We start from the raw sequence: 9,921 nt of genomic DNA, 5'->3' as shown, positions 1-9,921 counted from the left end.
TTCAGACAAGGGTTGAGAGGTTACAGTGAGGTATGGTTTCGAAGTTTCAGTTTGGCTCAGTGACACTCCGTCCAGATAAGTGTGGCAATCGAATAAAAAAAATTTGTGTGTGTGTGTGTGTGTGTGTGTGCATAGCTGTGATGCTGGGATTCATAAGCCTCTTTAGCATCTTTGTTGAATAACTCAGTCACTGTAAATCTTCTTAGTCTCCAATCAGTCTGTCTTTTATTTTCTTCCTAAACACACTCTATCCCCTCCCTGATCAGTGTACCCCTTATGTTTGTCCTTGTCTGCTCCGTATAGGTGCGACAACAAGCCATGAAAAATGGACGTAAATACTTTTGTTTTTTCACAGAAAACATATTGAAAAACAGCAGTACCAATTGCACAAATCAATAACACCCACACTGATTATTGCTGGATTGGGGATTTGTTTGTTGAGCTGAAAGGACTGTTGTACAAACTTGCTGGAAAAAAAAAACTGAAATTTTAACCAAAGTCATGCCCGTTCAAATTAATATTTGAACTGAGATGAACTGCATGTTTTTCACAGTGTGACCTCAGTCTCCCTCTAATAACAGTAATGCAGTAATAGTTTTTGTTGTTTTAGCGGAATTAACATCATAAATAATTTTCTGCCTCATAATAACTTTGTTGTGCTGTGCGTGAATGAAAACTGAAACCCGGCAGCTCTGATGTAGATCTGATGTAGGGGGGGGGGTTCATGTCTTGTTTGAGGATCCATCGGCAGGATGGACGCCAGTGTCATGAGGTCTAAATCTCTCTTTTTCTCTCTGCTCCGCCCGATTGTTCTTTGACGTAAAGGTCTTTAACGTACACACTTTTGAAATCACCACAGCCGTGGCTGAGAGGCACAGTTTACCAAATTCAGTCGATCAGGGGTTCATACAGTATTTGTTCGAGTGTATTTGTGTCTGTGTGTCTGCATGTGAGTGTCATAGTGCTCACACAAGACATCTATCTTTATCTGCTCTCCCAGAGTGTGTAAGAGCTCAGTTGTGGTTTAACGGTATTAGTGCTTACTTAAAGGGTCGAAAAGAGTCTCAGTGTCTAAGCCTGTCTCTTGGATTAGTACAGCAACCGAAGAGGGTGTGCACACACACACATAAACTCCTCCAAGCACAAACACACACACACACACACACACAGGCAAACTCACACACTCTTATATTTGCATTTCCTTATTGACAGGGAGCATTGTCATACAAACTGTGTGCAAATTGTTGAAACAAGACCATTTCAACGTCAAACTATCCTGTAGAATAAGATTGTGTACACAAGACACACACACACACACACACACACACACACACACACACACACACACACACACACTGCTATTTGCATTCCCATGACCATAACAAGCCTTTGATTATTACTCGTGGTGGGTATTCCCCTTCAAGCCTGTTTGCATGGCTCTTAAACAAACTGGGTGTTGGTGTATCAAAAGAGGCATCTTTGTTCCCGTTTTCACACAAAGAGCCGGTTATGAATAGGTCACAAGCACACACACAAATCATCTGCCAGTGCTGAAAACGTACACCTGATGTGCATGAATACCTCGCCGACACCTCCTTCCTGCCACGCAGTACACAGGTATGCGGGCAAAAGCAAAATAAGTGAAAGCGGTGGATGCGCCCGACAGCCGCCGAGAGTATAAATAAAAAGTAAGCGTGAGTGCATGTGCTGGGTCAGGCAGACACACACTGAGCGCACACACTCAATGCAACGGCAACAACAAAGAGAATGCATTTAAACTGGCAATATTGTCTCAAATCCAGGGGCTGCAGAAGTGGAACAACTTTATCTTACTCTCTACACTCGACATAAAAGAAGTTTTTTTTTGTTTTTTTCGTGGCTGAGCGACTTGGCAGCTACAATTCTGCTTTCTGTTTTATCCTTGTTAAAGTGAGGAGGAAAACTAGAGGAGAGTGCTTCAAAAAGAATAGACAGATCAAACACAGATCAAACAGACAGATCAAAATACCCTTGTGGTGTAAAGTTTGACTCTCTGCTTTGGACTTTGAACATTGGTAGCTGCTGTGAAATCATGAGATACTATATGGAATAACATTAAATGAACATAGATGTGCAAAATCCTACAAAGCAGATAGAGAACATTTCAACACCAAAGCGAAGCCTCTCCTTTTGATCCTACGCTCCCAAGATCTTACACAACATTGGCCACTTGGTGGAGAACTTTATCGTCTGCATTTAATGTGATAATTAATAAAGACTTGTTTTATAATGGGCTGCCTCTGTGGCATACAAAGCATTAAAAGTCTTGTTTCTGAGTAATTGACCAAGGGTAGTCATCCACACGGAATTTTAAGAGGTCTAAAAATAGTCCTGAGCAGGACGGGTGAAAAGTATGACAAAGTATTTTAATAAATGTGGCTGTACGTCAGTATTTGTTTTTTGTTTTTTTGACAACTTCATTGTATCACAGTATATACTTAAGGAAAAGTGTAGTTATAGTAGTAACCAAAAAGAATATGTTGAACAAGAAATGATGTGGCGCACACAGTGAAAGAAAAGGTACAAGAATATTTAAGAATTAAATAAAATATTACAAAAATCTTGAATTTCACCTACATTTTGGATTGAGATCATATTGCTTAAACATAATCAAGAAATAGGAAAACAGACAAATCGATTTGAAGATTTAAGATGCAAAGGCTTGAAATACAGTATAAAAAAAGAAGTAATGTCTGCTGCTCTAACCTGTCAACCACTTTACGGAGTAAATATTGCATTCACATAAACTGCACACAAATGTGTGTTAACTTCTGCTGCATCCGTGTCTCCCACACTAGAAAAACAGAGTTTTCCCCAAAGCAAACTGAATCCAGACAGATGCAGAAATTACATTCTGTAGCCAGCGGCAAACCAATATCTCCACAGTTTGGGACCAAACTCTGCAACGCTCGCCTCCACGGAGTGGTGTTTATCGGAGAAGACCTCCAGAGTTTGCGAGTGGAAACGACGCGACGGCCTGCCAGCAGTCACGACCTCAAACCCACTGAACACTTCTGGGATCAGTTTGGACATGCTGTCCGCGCCAGAGAGACCAACGTAACCACACAGGCTGTGACCAGGATCAGACTGCGAGCCTGCTGCTGTTGCTGTTTATGTTAGAGACGACTGACACTCTTATTTTGTAAAGTTCTCACATTGTTAAACTGCCAGTATGTCTTTCTTGCAAATCAAATGCATCTTAGCATTTATCCTCCCGACCTTTTATATTGTCATATGCAAAAAATATTCTTGACAGATTTACAAGTTTGCAACATAAGCATAAATCAAAATATTGTTTCCCTTACTCATGATTGTGTTACAACAGCACAACTATGCTGCCATCACAAATTGACAGCATACTTGTACATTTCACTGTGAGTTATCATGACATGCATTCTAGCAGAGCTTCACGCTCACTGTAAACTCTGAGGCTCCTCTGTTGTTTAGGATCAAATGCTGTGAAGATAACCAGATGTGGTCTGCGTTAATCGCTGCATAATGCTCAGGGTTACATGATGTCTTCATTAGAATCCATTTTTTTAGCGTTTACGGTGATTTGTTGGGTTTTATCCACTGTGATATATACCATAAGCCGCACTCTCCCCACACAACTCTTTGAACTGTGTGCCTGTGTGTTTGTGTGTGTGGCTTGATTAGCCAGCTTCTTTTTCAACCATCTGCTGTCGATCATGCCGCTACACATGTTGGGACACAGAGTAACCGCCAAAACCTCTTAAAATAACATCCACACAGTTGTAGGCTTTTTATTCTGCCCCGACAATATCAAGCCCGGGTTCAGTTTGTTATCTTTGTGATCAGAAACACAGACGGACGTCCTGGTGGCTTGAAGCCAGCGTACACACAGTACACACACAAATTGTGAGCCGGCGGTTTTGTTTCTTGTCCTCCCTGTTGCTCCTATTTGAGTTCTCTAAAACAGGAAAAGCATAAAGCGAAACAAAAGAACAGAAACGATGATAAAAGCCTGGCGTAGAAGTTCAAGCGACATGCAGCCCAGCAGATCTGGATAAAACAGCCGAGGTGAGCGCGTCTGTGTGACAGACTGCAACCATCTGGAGCTGATCTCCTCTGCACCGCCACAGCTCCGCTCCACATGTTGCCTTTGATACGACTCCGCTCACAGCTGGACCTGATAAAAGCGGAGGTTATGTGGTTCTCCACTTTATGTGTGTATGTCTGTGTGCATGCATTACTGTCTGCGCGTGTGTTTATGTGTGTGTTTGCGAGCTTTTATGGGTGCATTTTTGCCCCACACTGTGTCACTTCCACATTGTCTCATTGCAGACTCTCAAACACCTAGCCACACACACACACACACATACGCACAAGTACACACACACACACACACACACACACACACACACACACACGTCTCCAGCCACACATGTTTTCCATTTTGGTTTTTAATTTGCCTCCTTCTCCCCTTTTCCTTTCGTCTGTTTAAACAGCCGGCAAGCGGCCTGTAAAAGCCCTGATCTGTTTACATGATAGGCTGCCTGGTGCTAGGCTGTTTAATGCACAGTCATAAATTATACAAGATCTCAGCACACTGGGAATGAACACCATACTGCAGCTTACACAAATGCCAAAAACCAGGTTCACATAGCTCAAATCCAGGACACCCTTAAACCGGAGAATGATTACGGGGGATTCTTGGAAAATTTTTAGACTTGCAGTAGCAACGATTTTTTTTGTGTATCTAATACAGTGATAAAAAAAAAAAATGGAATTAGCCATATAGAATCAATCATATTTCTGTAATGTAATTAAAATCTAAAGTACATTTTTTTCTTTTCCAGAAATCATCTGAGCACATTTCATGCTCCATCAGTCCTTCGCTGTACTTATGAGAGCAGTGCAGATTACATGTAAATCAATTAGTCACATTATGATCGGTATCACGTTAGCACACAAACAATTAAACAATCGCTCGAGGCTTTAAAAACCTTTCAAAACATCAAAATATGGTGAATTGTTTGATATGATGCACAATCAAAAGTGATTCTTTCAGACTTAATGTTGACCTTTGAGCAGAATAATTCCTTCAGGCACTGTGAGAACTGAAGCTAGTCTGGGACACGTTGCAGAGATAACAGATGAAAAATAAATAAATGAAGAAACATACAAAGTCCAACACAGCGTAATTAAAGGATGACATAATATTCAATGATGATCTGTTATATCTGATATACAGTAAATGGATAGGGAAAGCAGCCTACAGCACTACTAGAACGTCTCCTTATAAGCCACAACAACAGGTTTCTGTTTATTTTCTCCACAACTGTGTTTCTTTCTATGCCGACATGAATCTGCCTGAGCTCCTCAATTCATCTGTGAAAAAGGTGTTACTGTGAATAAGCTGATAACAGCTGAAATCCACTGTGAAATCATGTTCACATGTGTTATTGTCATCATCTGGGATTCTTCAGTTTTCAGTCCGGTATCATGTTATCCCCCTCTGAAGGCTTGAAACCAGAGACTGTGAGGGGTGATATCATCTCTGGACCGGTGCGGAGAGCGGGACGGGATGGGAACACGTGACGGCCGTGATTTACCTGAGGCAGGGGAGGAGATTTAGTGGACAAGGTTCATAGCCACAGGCTGGGCAGTAAAATTGGACGAGGTTATGGTGCGTTCACAGCTACTTACATTTCATAAGACACACACACACATACACACATTCACACTTCCATGAGGAGAGCAGCCTTCTGTATGTCACAAATCCAGTGTGAATGAGAAGATGACATGTGATAGTGCTCACGGTGAAGTATGAGAGGTTGACCATCGTGCACATTAGCATTGTGCATGTGACACAACAGGCCAAGGGGCAAAAAAAAAAAAAAAAAAAAAAAATCCATGCTGTACTTATCATGTCTGTACTGTCAAAGTCAGAGTCAGACAAGTTTAACATTGACCTTTATCTCCTGGGTGAAAGTTGTAAATATATAAAAAAAAAAGGCTGAATTACAGATGCCTTAAAAATCTACTTAAGCACTGTTGCATAGATGACTGTCTCCGGAATAACACGTGAGACGATTCTTCTGTGAACATAACTTGACAGTGAAACACTGTTTTCTGGTGCTTCTGCTGAAAAAATGGCTGAGAGAGGACTTCAGCTTCAGTCACGTTTAGACAAGGTAAAAAAAAAAAAAAAAAAGATTCCTCCTGTCATTGTGTAAATCATTATTAAACTTCTTTTAATGCTTCCAAATTTGAAAAAAAAAAAAACAAAACAAAAAAAAAACAAACAGAAAATGGAGCATTTTGCCACAGTTTGAAATAAAGCAGAACCTGCTCGGTGCTGATGTATCAGGATGAGCTCATGTCACAGGTCTGAGCTGTGAACAATTGATGTTGACATTCCAGATTAGACGGTTTGTTCTCCGCATGGTTTTGATCCTCTGGTTGATCCTGACATACTGACATAGGAGGCCAGTGTCTTTTTTTGTATACACAACAGATTAAGCCAATGATTTCACTCTCCCACTAGATTTGTAAGGTTTGAGGTTGTAGATCTGTAGTTTTTTTTTAGTTTTTTTTTTTTATCTCGATCCAAATTGTGCACAATAAGACTGGATTTGGCGCAAAGGGACTGGAATATTTCCGAGCAGTGCCTTGAACTGCCTTGGCCAAAACACAGAGAAAGTGGCACACAGGCAGAGTTGATGTTATTCAAATTATGTCCTCGGTTGTTAAAATTGTTAAAAAGAAAGGAGTCAAAACAAAACAAAAGGGCTCCATGGGACAGCTCGGCCAGAACCCTCACGCAAATCATCTGCTGTTGACACACACACCACCTCATGACCATGAATACACTCTTTAAAACCCTCTCCTTACACACACACAGACACACGCGCACACACACACACACACACACACACACACACATACACACTAACCAAGCTAACCAAATACACATATAAACCCATTCAAATAGCACACAGCCCAACAACACACATGTTTGCATATGAGATAACACACACAAACACAAAACACGCACACGCACGCGCGCGCCCGCCACCAAAGCTCTTCTTCTGACTGATAAGTGGGACGAGAGCGGGATCACTCCATTTGTCGTCCCACACAAAGCTGCTTGTTCAGTCATTATCTGGGAGAGCCTCTTCTCTCCTCGACAGGCAGGATGACCAGGTCACTGCTAAAATAGCCACTTCTCCCTCCTCACTCCTCTCTCGTCCCTGCTCTCCCCCCTCTCTCTCCCCCCCACCTCCTTTACAAACAAAGCTCAACCATTTGTTTTAGCCACTGAAATCAGAAAGAAATTGGACATTTGCAAACCAAATGAGGCTTATATGGCAGGTTCTTGTACCCCATCCAAAACAGAGGCTAATTGTGTGCTTGGCCACTCTAAACAAATGACTTAGGGGGAGAGGGAGGGGGAGGGAGCAGGGCGAGACAGAGGATGGGTATTTGTTAAGGAAATCAGGAGGCCGGCGAGCTTATGTGTCTTCGGCACTGTCGCCGTCTGATCACTGAGGTGGAACACAAAGTATCATTGAAGGCTCTGGATCGGTTCAGAAACGCACATCATTTACAAGTTCTTATTTGTTCACAATATCGGAAACATTTCAGGCACTGGGCCACATTTATCAAAACGTCCATGAACACTTTCTCTGAGTGGGCCTGTATTCTCCAAGTGCATACGCCATTATTGGTTACCTCAAAGTCCTAATCCTATTGTCTCAATTGTTTTGCCTTGACTGCACAGAACACCATCCGACTTAACCAAATCTACTGCCGGCATGACCTGAAGGGAGTGTCTGAGTGAAACAATGTTGGTCCTTGTTGGACTAAAGATCCTGCTGTAATTGATATCATAATAAAGCCTTTAATCACGTTGCATCACTGTAAACATTTCAGATAGTTCTTTCAAGGGCTTTAGTTTTCTGTTTTTTTGCTCATTTGTCACAACAAGGTCAAATACAGTAGATGGTCTGAATAGTTTTTGCAATGTTTATGTGTATTCTGGCATCTCAAACCAAGCGGAGTCAGGTCGTCTTCGGATTGCAGGTGGCTTCATCGGTTCACGTCTGACTATTTAGACGTGAACTGATGAACCCGCTTAGATCAGGGGCAAAATGTTTTCCAAGCCGTGACCAAGTCCAGTTGACCTGACTGGGTTTGCTGTGAGACGTTTTGCAATGCTGTGTTGCTCTTGGATCCACGGTCTTAATAGGCAGAAAACATGTTGTGCCTTGTATGTAATTAGATCATAACCATGCAGCTGTTAATCTGTACCACTCAACATTTCAAATGTGCACCAAAAAAAAATGCTCTTCTTCACACTTTGGTGCAACTAAATGTGTTATATTCTTGGGCAAGCTGCCAATTTTGAGGAGTCTATATTCCTGAGCAATGTGTGAAGGATTTACAGCTCACTTACATCATCTTGACAAAGTGATTTTGTGCTTTGAGAAGTGTTAAGAGGAGAAGATGTTACTTGATGGGAAAGATGTGAGGTAAATACGAGGGAGAATTAAAAATTAACGGCTCTTTGCTCACGACAACTTTATCAGTGTAAAGATCAAAGTCAAAGTCACTCAACTTTTATTTTGAAATGTCCTTAATCCCACTGGTTTCCAACCTGGATTCTGGGAGCCAAGAGGTTCTTATTCCCGCAAATTAAAGAAATTCCTTTCATGAAGCTTCAAGAGAAGACTTGGAAAACTTGCCATTCTTTTAATATGAAGGCCTCTCCTTGTGTTGGTGAGAATGAGTGCATCAACTGTCGTTTGGCTTTACTTTTTAGACAAGTCAGAGGTAGGACAGGTCTTAACAGCCTTTCCTAAATGTACTTCAGACATCCATCTTCTATGCTGCTTTGTGAAAATGTGAATCAACCTTATGGTTAGCAGGCCTGAGACTTTGGGTGAAACAGGGTACAGAACACAGACAAGGGACGAGCATAGCATTGGGGAATTTTGTGATTTCTGGTGTCTTAAGAGGATCCTAAGAGTGGTGTCCTAAGAGGGTCCTAAACAACGCTACGGTTAGTCTGAGTTATTGTTGCACCTCTGAATTTGCTTGTCTTATCATCAAAGCAAACACTCAAACTGAGTTTTGAAAAAAACTGAAGTTGGCTCCATAAATACGACTTCACAATTCAGTCAGTAGCTGGTGTACAGCGACATGAATACACTGGCTGTCTGTCTAACTCGGGACCTCACAGATTTGATATCCCACCTTGAAATTGGCCTCACACCCAAAGCCGTACACCACACATCCAATGCATTGGTAAAATTCTGACGTCAGGAATAATAAACCACTTTTTTTCAATCTGGAATTAATAGATGACATCAATATTGTTATAAATGTAAAAGCAGTATTGACTGTGGATGTACTTCAGGCCGTAAACTGTGTGACTTTTACTTCGATCTCATTATTATGAAATATACGGCAACCAGGCAGACAGTAGTTTTGATCCTTCTTTAAATCATTCGAAATCAAATCTGCAATCTAAATGCAGTGTGTAAGAGGAGAAGCTCCTTCCTGCTGTGACTGCTGTTTTAAGAGAAGTGAGAAACCACTGAACAAAAAGTATTAACGATTACCTCTTTTTTACAGGAACCTCTGGAAATGAAGCATACCACTCATCCATTGTCTCGAGTTCTGCTTATTTCAAAACTCTGAGGAGAAGTTCTTTAAATCTTGGATTTAAGTTGCAGATAATTTAAGTGGTAATGCTGTGCTACATCATAGGAGTTCACCATTTCAACTGAAATTGGTGTGATTTGAAACCATAAACTAACATTTATGACAAATAGTTTTAGGTGAAAATCTGCAATCATGTACAGGAATATTTGGGTTACATCATGAGAGGTACACTGCAGATAAATGCTGAGG

Source organism: Salarias fasciatus, chromosome 12 (assembly GCF_902148845.1).
Source record: "Salarias fasciatus chromosome 12, fSalaFa1.1, whole genome shotgun sequence".
In the NCBI taxonomy this organism is placed as follows: domain Eukaryota; kingdom Metazoa; phylum Chordata; class Actinopteri; order Blenniiformes; family Blenniidae; genus Salarias; species Salarias fasciatus.
The sequence above is the reverse complement of the archived record's forward strand: the minus strand, read 5'-3'. Positions refer to the sequence as shown.